The sequence below is a fragment of the Scomber japonicus genome, chromosome 2, assembly GCF_027409825.1.
Source record: "Scomber japonicus isolate fScoJap1 chromosome 2, fScoJap1.pri, whole genome shotgun sequence".
In the NCBI taxonomy this organism is placed as follows: domain Eukaryota; kingdom Metazoa; phylum Chordata; class Actinopteri; order Scombriformes; family Scombridae; genus Scomber; species Scomber japonicus.
Window position 1 is genome coordinate 21,287,423 of NC_070579.1, and position 12,569 is coordinate 21,299,991.

Consider the following 12,569-nt stretch of genomic DNA (forward strand, 5'->3'; position numbering starts at 1 on the left):
CACATTAATATTATTAGTACTGCTGCTGCAAAGTTGAATGATGGTCCCATTGTATCTGAGGAGTGTTTTACTTATCATAGAACCGAAACTGCTCTGCACTAGTATTCAACAATTTCTTAACTTTTTCAATAATAATAATAAGAAAACATTATGCTTATTAGCTGTGCATTAAAAAAAATGATAAAGGACTGTGCACATGTGTGTGAGTGTGTGTATATGTGTGTATCAGGTATTTCTTCATTATGTGGGGCCTTAAATATGCTTGAAAAGTCAAATGTGGGGACAAAAATTAAGCCCCTATAATATAAATGGTTTAATTTTAGAGTGGATACTTGGTTTAAGGTTAGGGTAAATAGTGATTATGGTAAGGATAAGTCTCCAGGAAATGAATGTAAGTTAATATAACATCCTCTGAAGTGATGCAAATATGACTCGCTCTGCACAGTTTGTAAAAGTCAAGTACAGGTGGAGGTGAGGGTGTTGGCATGCAAACAAAAACACGAGACAGCTCCCTGTGCAGATATTATGCAAAACCTAAAATCAGTCACAGAGGGAAGAAGAGTTGATGGACAGGAGTGTTGGCTGTGTAGGTGTATGAGCGAGAGAATTATGGATTGCAAAAATGTCCCTCGTTCAAACATATTGCAATCAATAATAAAATAAAGAATAAGATGAACTAAAACAAATCAGATAAAAACAGTAAGGAGTAAATATTCTAATTTCCAACAAAATAATTCAACCTTTATTGTCTCCTCTATATGGGACTGAACTCAAATATTTTACATGATTAATCCTTCATCAAAAGGACCCCAAACCACAAACATGTTTCCTTCTTGCAGGCTGCGTCCAACCAAAACCAATGACACTCCCCCCAAAAACCACATAAACCAAATAAATTGACTGTTCTGTGTAAAGTGCTGTGACTTTAACCTGATTTCTCACATTTATTTAAAAGTGACTGCTCTGGTGACTACAAAAATGTTCAACACTGTGAATACCATATATCTAAAAGTTAACAATTAAATGCAAATAACATCCTGTCTAAAAGTATTATAGGTTGCTGTGAAGCGTTTGTGGTGTCAGATAAGCCTTCTGACTAATCTTCACTGCATGTACCAATAAATCTTTAACACTAAATCTGCAAAGTCAGTTCACAATGTTGTTCACTGCTGTCACTGAATGAATCACAAGCTTTTAACATGTGGAGCTCCTCACTGGTGTCTGGGAGCATTGCATCAGTTGCCTGTGATACATAACACATTACTGTCTTCCCCTTTAAAAGCATGTTAAAACACCGCAAAAGCCACACAGACAATCATGATGTGACAACTCTGTAACAAATGAGTGGTTAAGCTATTAATATCTTAAACAATGCTTGGCAGGCTAATTTTGAACTGAGTGTTCAGTTTGAACCAGAAACAGACGTGATCCTGTAAAATGGTGTACACTTACAGATGTATGTAGAGCACATAATGCATTTGAAACGTGATGCATTTGCTTCGGTTAGAAAGGAAGAATGACTTAATCAATGAAACAATTTGAATCAGCATAGCGATTTGCAAATGAAGCTGGAAGTCCCAGACTGTATTTCATCATGCAAGCAGTGCCTGAAACAACAAGTCCCCACTAACACAACTCTCAACAAAACAACTTAAACAAGTTCCCAGCCTTATCCAAGCACAGTGTTGTGATTACATCTGCCCTCCGTTTACCCCTCAGCACAGGCGTGATAAACAGTGAGGTGGAACCATCATACCTCTGATGAGACAGAAATTCCTTGTGAATGCCCAAACCATCACACAGAGACCTCTGCTGCTCTCACCCACCACTGAGCTGCCAAGCGGCCCAGTTTCGTCATGCAGAGGAGAGTTTCGACCATGTAACAGAGATGGCTCATCCAACTCAAAGAAAAAAAGGAGATGCTGTGTGATAGAGAGTGGCTTTAACCTCTATTGAGTCTATTACTTTGTATTGGCGCAGCAGGAGAGAACCAATCTCTCTCTCTCTATCTCTAGCTGCTGGTTTCAGTATCAGCTCATATGTCCATGCTACAAGCTGCAACCAGTGAGTTCAACATCCAGCTGCAACCTTATAGAAGACAGATGCAACAAAGATGTTTCTATCAAACTGAGAAACTTTGACGGTGATTAGAAAAAGCATAGCAGAAATAATGGCCAACTTCCTGTTTGTGTTGATGCCACTTTGGCCATAAGCAAATGTGACAAATGTGCATTAAATTATTACATTTGTGTTCATGGATGAACTGCAGATTGAAACACATGCCTAAAGGCCCATGAGCAAACTGATCTTAAAATAATACATTCAAAATGAAAATGTGGAACAGCCTTATTAACCATACTAGAGCAGCACAGACCCCCAGTCTCAGAAAGGCCTTTTCATCTTAACTCCTATTCTCTGTTCTGTGTTATTAATACTGCAGCACTTTGAGTTTCACTATAAAGGAAAAGCATGGGACAAATTCAATGTTTTATTATTATTTCTTATTATTACATTCAGACTAAATTCCAGCATGGAGTTCATAATACTGTAATAAACTTCATTGTCACACCACAGGCACTCACTCAAATATAAAACATCTATTTGATTTTCAAGCTTAACAGGCTGGAACTTGGTGGAATCAGAGATAGCATCAATGGGCCAAAACTACGACTACAGCGTTATCACCATCATCAGTCATACCAGAAAAGAATGTGAAAGTCACTGAGTTACATTTGAAGACACATTGTGATGCACAGAACAAAAGTTTGTGATAATTGTGATGACGTGATGGCATCACTGGAGGGGGGATTACAAGTTACTGCAGATATAATAAACCCTCTTTTATCTGCAGAACAACTTTAATTGTCTTCATTTATTTTATCTTATAGTACTGGGATTGAACTCTCTACCTGCCTTTTTCTAACCTTCCTTGTTTTACTGATTTATTAAGATTCATTATTTCGTCATATTATATTGTTTACTATGTTGTTTTGCTGTAAAGTAATTTGTAATTTGTTTTGGTGCTTTAATGCTATAAGAACAGAAGTCATGATTATTATTTCTAAAATCAAGAACGGATGGCCTTTACCAGGTAAAAATTTAGTCCATTTGCTTGGTTGAAATTATTGTTTTAGTTGACACAAGACAAAAATGTGTTTGCTCTGACATCAAACATGTTATTCTTACAGGTACAAACAGGCACATACCAACACTGGGCTGGGTCTAACTTAGTGACGGCTTGACCCCCCCCAGGGATAATCACACCCAGTGTAAGTAAGTATCTGCTCTCTTGCATCCCTTTGATTGTATTCTGTTTTTGCAGAAGGCCTGAAATGTTCCAGTGATTCCTTTTGGTTTAAGGATGTTGAGGACACAAAAAGTATATTTATAACATCCAGCTGATCTGACTTCAAAGATTAGAGTACACAGAAGTCCTCTTTGGTTCAGGCAACAGTGAACACTTACTTCTTCACTGTTGACTTACAGAGATGAATCAGTCAGAACAGAGGAGTCAGTCACAACAAAGTATTTATTATCTTCCGTTGGAGACCTCCAGATTGTTCAAGTCTGTTGCCATCAGATTCACAACAAATTAGATCTGCTGAATCTCTTTTATATGGTGGAAAAATGTTGAACTTAAAGACCACTTGTTAAGCTACAGTAGTTGAAGACGTGTGTTTTTTAGGCATATTTATGGTTTTTTAAGTTCAACCATTGAATTATGTGCCTAATGAGACAGAAAAAAAGCTGGCACTGGTGTGAGGGAGGGGGAGGAGTTTGAGAGATAACCAGTGACAATATAAAAAAGGCTATGCGGAAACACAGTTCTGTGGAACAGACTAACAGTGGGCTGATGGCAGGTAAGATTTCACTGGAACCAGAGAGGTCAGGTGATGAAACATGATAATACCATCATCTGAGCGACAGGAGCTCATTGCTGTTGCTGCTAAAATAAATAAGCAAACAAAGTTTTGACAATGTGGTAAGATGTCTTCATTTCCTTCTCCCCTCTAGGCCTTTCCACGCTTGGATAATTCTACTTAATTGATGACAGCAGATCACCACATAACATTGCTTCTTACTGTGTGGTAATTTGATACATGACATTGTCATGACCAGCACCTACCTTTTGGTATGCATTCACACATTCACAACTCTTGCTGTTCCTAAACATAATCTAACCAAAAACAAGCATTAACCCTCAAACACACCTTTGAAGGTCTGTCTCAAACTGAGAATCGGCCATAATGTCAATGTCTCACTTTCCAAAAAATGTCCTCACACAGACAGATGTACAAGAACACACACACAACCCATCTGTCCAGGGTGTGACCTATCTGGAGTGCAAAGGCGTATTCAGACAGAGCTAAAAAAGATAAACCATAATTATCATTTAGTCAGACCTTTCCTGAGGGGGCACACTGCTGGTATTACTTCTGTATTCACACACACACATGCGCACACACATGCGCACACACACACACACACACACACACACACACACACACACACACACACACACACACGCACGTACATACTGAACTGAGAAATGATAGCATGGACGACTTTATACAACAGGTGTTCTGGCACATCGACCAGTGATTTTGGGAGTCAGCTGTGGTTTGGACAGGTAACAGAACCTCCCTGCCACTCCCTCATAACCTCCACTGTTTATTGTTATACATGTACACACACACACACACACACACACACACACACACACACACACACACACACACACACACATAAACACACACACACACACACACACACACACACCCACACACAATAAAACAAAAACAAAAAATACGCAATAAAAATGAGTGTATTACTTTATGACTTCCCATTGAGAAGTCACGATCTTTGAAACACTGACAGAATAACAAGGGGAGATGGGACTGTCCCACTTCTTTAGTTTCTGTGTTTCAAAAGTCAGCAGAAGACACTTATGAAAGACACTTATCTTCGCAAAATGACAGTTCTCTCTCCGATCATAGTTTCAACATTAATTCATCAGCAACAGCTTTTAAACACAATTAGACAGCAAGAGACTTTATGGCTGCAGAATATCTTTAATACATCACATTCAAATTTTCCACTCGACAACAACAACATACATCATAAGTTGGAGAAAGGAGAGGCACTTTTTCCATACCGCCTGTATTATGAAATTCTATTTGATTGCAGACTGATAAAGCTCAAGGTGATGATGACACATAAACATGTCTGTATCAATCGCTTTGCCGTCTATAGCCTGTAGGCATGTAGGGAGTAAATTATTTGAAAAACAAAAAGAAGAACCTGACAGAAGCAAAACATTTTACAAGATATCTGTTTTTTTCACTTGATCCCATCATAAACACCATTAAAGAGATTGAGTAATAATCTACTATAAAGAGATAATTAATTTTGAGGAATGTAAAATTATGGCCCCTGGATGATATCCAACCTCAACTGACGGATGGATTCCATAAAATATATGTGTGAGAGAATGAGATTATTATGTCTGAGGTTTCCAACGAATCGTAGATGAATACTGTGTGTGTGTGTTTGCGTAGTAACAATGGATGACTCTTACTTTGAGCTTTGTTATAATATATCAATGTCTTCTCGGGGGAACAATCACATTTCTGTCTCTATAGTCACTTCAAACAGACAGACGGTGTGGCGTAATCACACACACAACATATAAGAACAAATATCTGCTTTTTTGTCTGGCTGCAAATCTTCACAAAAGCTGCTGAAATTCAAAATTCCTGAAGTCTAACTTTGTCAAGTACAGGTGAACTGGGAAAATCAGAGCAGGGTGTGTCTGGTTATTTGAGAGAGTGCCTTGGAAACATATTTAAAACACCACTAATTGAGGCATGTAGTCAACCTGGAGGGAAATCCATCCACACTATTATACAATGTAATCATGCACACAAAAACACATAATAAGCAACTATTGTTCAGCTGAAAAACGTGTCATGGAGGAACTCAGGAGAAGGTTAGCTTTTAATTAATCTGTCAGTCTCCTGTTGACGTGAATGACGGACTGATTCATCCTGATACAGAACCACAACAGGAAACTTTACACTAATTTGTGGCCACTAAGTCTCACGCCTCTAGGTAAGGCGGAAGAAACAGGCAGGCCAGTTGGAAACAATTCACCACAAGATCCATTCAGTAGCTATTCCAGAGCATTCAACTGTGTCGTACATGGAGTTGCCCACTTCTCATGCAATTGTACATTTTCAAATTTTGATTTTTCTTCTCAGCCTTGAGGTCTTTTTAATCAGTCTTTATTTGCCATACTACTTTTAACTTGTACTTATACCAATTGTTTGTTTTTTGTGTGCTTTTTATAAAATATCTTGTGACAATGGTTTGAAAAGTGATATTATTGACATTATTCTCGTTAGTTTCTCTATTTGTCGTGTTTGTGAAGCACTTTGTAACTGTGTGTCTTAAAAAAGAGTGCTATAATGAAAGCTTTACTTACTTACCTTGATGGAAACTCAATGGACTTTAAAGTTGAGCTTTTAAGCCAGCATGCAGTTATAGACAAGAAAACTAAATGAATCTTGAGGTGAGGCTGTTCAACTTCATTAGATCTATTTATAAATCAGTGCAGGTTGGTAGACTGTGAATTAAACTCTACAGGTGCAACCAGTTGGTTCACTACCTTTAATTAACTCAAGACACCTTACAGTAAACCGATTATCACATTACAGTCATTAGTGTCTCCACATCATGTTTACTGCTCTTCACCATGTAACTGATCAGCAAAGAACCTTAAATACCCTTGTCTTCTGGTTGCATGAAAGGTCAGTGAGCTAAACCATGACGATGTTATAACGTGTGTTTCAAGTTCAACAGGTGGTACAAAGTTAAATATCACGTAATTAAAACGGGTTTCACCATACAAAGTAGTTTCTACATAAACACAAGTTGTTTCTATATATTTAAAAGGTAACGTCTACTAACTGTAACTTAAATAGCCAACTGATACAACATGAAGGTTAACATGGCAAATACCAAAAGAGTAGATATACACATCATATAATTACACAGGTTTAACCACACAAAATAGTTCTTACATGGAGATAAATTATTATTACATTACTGACCTGGAAACTTGATCAAATGTTTGCTTAATAAAGACATAAACCTTCGAAAACCTTAATTGCATTTGACAAAATAACTTCAGTATACCACAGATTTAATTCAAAACATTGCTGATGATGTCAAACTAAATTACCAGCTAAATAGCATCCACCATGCTAGCTTAGTCAGATATATGACAGTCTGGAGAATCAACTTTCTCCACATAACATCTACATTTACAGACGAAAGTTTAAGCAAAAGTGCAAGTGACCATCTAAGAGACCTGTTGATTAAACCTGCATGTTATACAGACTGATGGCTTGAGGAATCAAGATTTCTTGTATCTACTTGTTTTGAGGGATTTTTTCCCCTAGGAGTCTCTTTCCTCAGGTCCGGTTGCTACTGAGACTGAATTTGGAGTGAAGGGGATGAGTACAATCATGTAAAAGGTTTTTCTAGTTTTTGTAGGAGGATGGGTTTGGCGTACAGGCCAAGTGGCTGTTTCTTGATCAATGTGGATGATATTTAACCCTCTTACTGATTTGTTGTTGCAGCCAGGCTGTTTTTGCATGTCACCAACAAGACAGACCAGTCTACATTCACTGTTTTACACAAACCTGTAAAATCTGTAAAATGTAAAACTTGCAAAATGTCACAGCTTGTGATGGGACGGTAAAGATGTTTACTAGCAACTAATTTACTCTTGTCAAATCTTTCAATACCAAGACATTTCTTAGAGATTTAAAGGTGCAACCAACACACACACGCACACACACACAATAGATAAAACCTAGATTTAAGCAGATTACATAAAGCACTGAATAAACAGTTATTGCTATTCTGCTTCAAATATTGAGTGACATGAGTTAAACTACAGGAATCCAGTCAAGCGTCGTGTGGCCTGAAACCACTCCCAGTCATCCGATAAACCTGCTGTTCAATCAACATGTTTGTCACCTTCTATCCTGTTGTTGTGTGGCACTCTCCAAGCTAATGAGGCTTCAATGCTGTCAAACACACACACACACACGCGCACGCACGCATGCACGCACACACACACGTAAAAACAACAACACCTATTTTCAGCCTGAATACCAGCTCCACCCATGTGGATTGCACTGCCTCCTCTGCTTTGCATATAAGCAGCGGTGTCTTGTTAGGTATGTGTACAGTCATGTCACATAGCAGGCAAACACAGTAACGACCACAAATGAAGTGTGAAATGTGTCCTCATTTGCGCTGCCGTGCTGCATTTTTCAAAGGTTATGAGCTTAAGTGGTGCACAGTGCTCTTTGGCATTTTATGCAATTGTTTTCTAATGTTTTCTTTTTTTGTGTGAATTTACAGCATACCAGTTATAAACATATTTTTCCTCGTTTTAATATCTCATCGTTGCCACCATATTGAACCAGGCAAGACTGGCATGTAAACAAAGATTTTCTGGATTAAAAACCCTATGATATTCACATATCTTACCTGGTTTCAGTGAATTGTTTTTAAATACAAAGATTTATAATCTATATGCAGTATAAAAAAATGTCTCCTGAACATCAGCATGTTAGTATTGTCACAGAGCTGCTATAGTATAACCTGTAGCATATGTGTATGAATCACTTCCCAACTTTCTTGACTCTGTGAAACATTTGATGGCCAAAAAGAAAAAAAGAAAAGAAAAAAGCTTCCATCTCTAATATTTCTCTAAATTATAATTGATAAAAAATGGTGATGAAATTTTCATTTCTTGTCACTGAAGGGCAAAGAAAATACACCCGCAGATTTGTAGACATTTTGTCTACCATCATCAGTCCATGCATACACACATAAACATAAATGTATTCTCTGTCTATATACACTAGTTAACTGCCTAAAACGAGCTCCTCCTACAGACAAACAACTTGTAATATATCTTATAAAAACTACATTTAAAGGTGGTTTTAAACTTCTTACATAATACTTTCTATAGCAGCGCACCTCAATCCTGAGTCTGTTAGCTGTGCAGCAGACAGTACAGGCTTGAAGGAAGTTACCCAGTCATTCTGAGCTTAGCTGGAAAAATGCCTGGCTTTATAACAGATGATTCCTTCCATGACACAATTACCGATCCTTGTACAAGAAGGGTGGGGCACGACAGTGAAAGAGACTTTGGGCTCAAAGATAGCCAGTGTGTGTGACTTATGAGTTGTGTGTCTCTGAATCGCTCTGTGCATGTGTGTGTGTTTTGGTGTGCACAGTGCTGTGTGTTTGTGCATGTGTATGTTTGTGCATGTGCATGTGCATGTGTTGGGTGGGGGTTCTGTGAATCGTCTCCCCACCCTGCAGGGAGTACTGCTTCCTCTCTAGGGTTCAGAAATAACCAACAGACAGCTTTATTGTTCAAGAAACCTGCATGCTGTCTGTGCCTGTCGCTCACACACACACACACACACACACACACACACACACACACACACACACACACACACACACACACACACACACACACACACACACACACACACACACACACAAACTCTCAGACAAAGACCCCCCTCTCCCTTTACAGATCTGAGTAACTGACAAGTAGAGTCTTGGTTACACCCTGGCTCTGAGGAAGGGAGGAAGAAAGAGGGAGAGGGGAAGAGGAGGGGGTGGGAGGAGAGAGAGGAGAGAGAGAGAGAGAGAGAGAGAGTGAGAGAGAGAGAGAGAGAGAGTGAGAGAGAGAAAGAGGGATAGAAAAAAGGGGGTAGAGGGGGGCATCCCAATTCAAACCTGGTTTATAAATCTGCACTTGGTTATAGAACCTATTTCCCTTCATGGTTGTGAGGTTTGGGGTCCAACTCGCCAACCAAGATTTTCCAAAATGTGACGAACACCAAACTGAGACTCTGTATGCAGAATTCTGAAAATCCATTCTCTGCATCCAACCAAAAAGTCTTAATACCGCAAGCATAGCAGAATTAGGAACGATACCCACTAATACTAAAAATCCAGAATAGAGAATTTAAATGTTATTACCACCTAAGAGAAAGTAACCCTCACACGCTTCATAACAAAGCCCTCATCGACAAAGACAGAAGCCCCCTCAGGCAGCTGGATTTGGGACCCCAGACAGAAACCCCACTAGACTAAACTAAATTATAAGAAAATAAAAAGAAACTATTTGACACATAGGAAACAACCAACCAAAAAACAGAGCAAACTAAAGTTCTATTTGGCTCTAAACGAACAACACTCAGTGGCTGATCACCTGACCACTGTGACCGTTCCAGTACTAAGGAAATCCTTGACGATGTACAGACTCAGCCTCACTGTGGAGAGAGGCCACCACAGGCAGACCTGCCCCCACAGAGAAGACGAACTCTGCACCCACTGTGCACAGCAGGAGGTCAAAACCCAGCTGCACTTTTCAACCACTATACTGTATACTGTGTACTGTACTGTATTACTTGTATATATACTGTATTGTCTGTATATTGCTTGTATATAGTGTACTGTCTGTTATTAATATGTACAAGCTCAAACCTAATTCCTTGGATTAGGGTTACCCATACTTGGCCAATGAATCTGATTCTGATACCAAGACATATACTACACACAGATTACAACCACCCATAAAGACTTTGAAAACATGATTGATAACATAAAACTTCCATACCTGCTGTGCAAAATGCAGCAACCACCATGAAGACCGTCAATCATCTGTGTACTTCTGCACTGACCATGTACATAGACATACTTACTGCACATACATACAGGACAAACATCTTTAAATACAGTCATTTAAAAATGATTGCAGTGCCTATATAATTCTCACTCTTATTTAACTGCAAGCCTACATTTTTTCTAACTTATTTTTTAATTTTACTTCTACATATATCTATATCTATATTTGTGAAATCACAATTCTTTTTTGGTTGTTCTCATTTCACACTTGCTTTGGCAATGTAAACGTCTGTTTCCCGTGCCAGTAAAGCCCCTTTGAACTGAGTTGAATTGAAAAAGGGAGAGAGAGAAAGAGAGAGAGAGGGAGAGAAAGAGAGAGATGGAGATGGAGAGAGAGAGAGAGAGAGAGAGAGAGAGAGAGAGAGAGAGAGAGAGAGAGAGAGAGAGTGTGAGAGAGAGAGAGAGAGAGCTAGAGCAGGGGGTAAAGGGAGGGGTTTTGTGGACACTGGATGTGCTGACAGGACAGCGGTGGTCACACCCAAACTGTGGCGCCTGACCTTCTACAACAAACAGCAACTCCCTTACACACATACTCGCTCTCTCTTTCTCTCTCTCTCTCAAACACACACACACACATCACAATCCTGTAACATCATCCCTCCCAGGTTTCCAGTTAGGACGTCTTTTCTCTGTTCAGCCTGCTGTTCCATGTTAGCAGTTTGTGACTCAGCAGGACGACTACAATCTGCCTCTTTCATAATGTGGGCCTCGCTCTTTCTCTCTGAGGTCACTGGCAGAGACTCTGCAGCACACTTCAGTCCTGCAGTGAGTGAAATGTACTCTGAGAATCAAAAAAGGAAAACCACCTTATTAACAGTCCACTATATGTTTGAGTGTTCAAGTGTTGTACATTTATGACATTAGATTCATTTGAGTTTTCTGAAACATCAAGGCACAGCTACAGTCCTCAAGGTACCCTTACTCATTTGTTCTGTAGCTTTTAACTGTGTCACACTTGAGAGTTTGGGCAGTTGTCGTGAAACTGGAAATGATAAAGCTTTGACATTGTTCTGAGCAAACTCCGCCTGCTGATAAAGATTGTATGATATGATCAAAAGCTCTTGAAACAGTGAGTAATTGGACCTTGAGCTCAGATTTTGTCCACAGCTGTTTCCAAAGTCAACAATGAACTATCAAATTTTGTGTAAGCCAAAAGTCCCTGACATACGTAGGAAAGTTTACTCATAAAACACATATATAACAAACATTTTAGCTTTAAAAATAGAGCCCAGTCATAACATTATTTTTCAGCTTGATACAGTTATTTTAAATTAAGCCATTTTTTATACAGATCCCTAACATTTGTGAGTAAGACAATAATGAACTTGTCAGTCCTCTTCGGTGGACAAAATGTCTTAAACAGTAACAATAGGAAGACATCAGTGCACCTATAGGTTGAAAGACATCAGAACCTTGAACATCTGGAGCAGCCCCGACATCACAGCTGGGTGGGGTCAGGTTTGATTCCACAGCCAACTGTGATGTAGCTTTGTACTTCAGTGCTGCACAGGGTTTGGAAATTGTTGCAGATAATCTTTAACCATGTCAAACATTTGATTTTCTGTTCTGCAGATTCTTGTTATATATCAGCCGACATGTATTTCTATGATCGGCTAAAATCAGCCAATAGAATCGGCCTACATAAACTTACATTAGAGTCCTTAATCCAAGTGAGCCTGCAGGCTGATGCTTCTTTATACCTGGCACTGGCACTTTAATTTCTTTCTGATTACTTGCTGTAAATAATGAACCCTACCCAAGGGTTTGGCCCAATACAA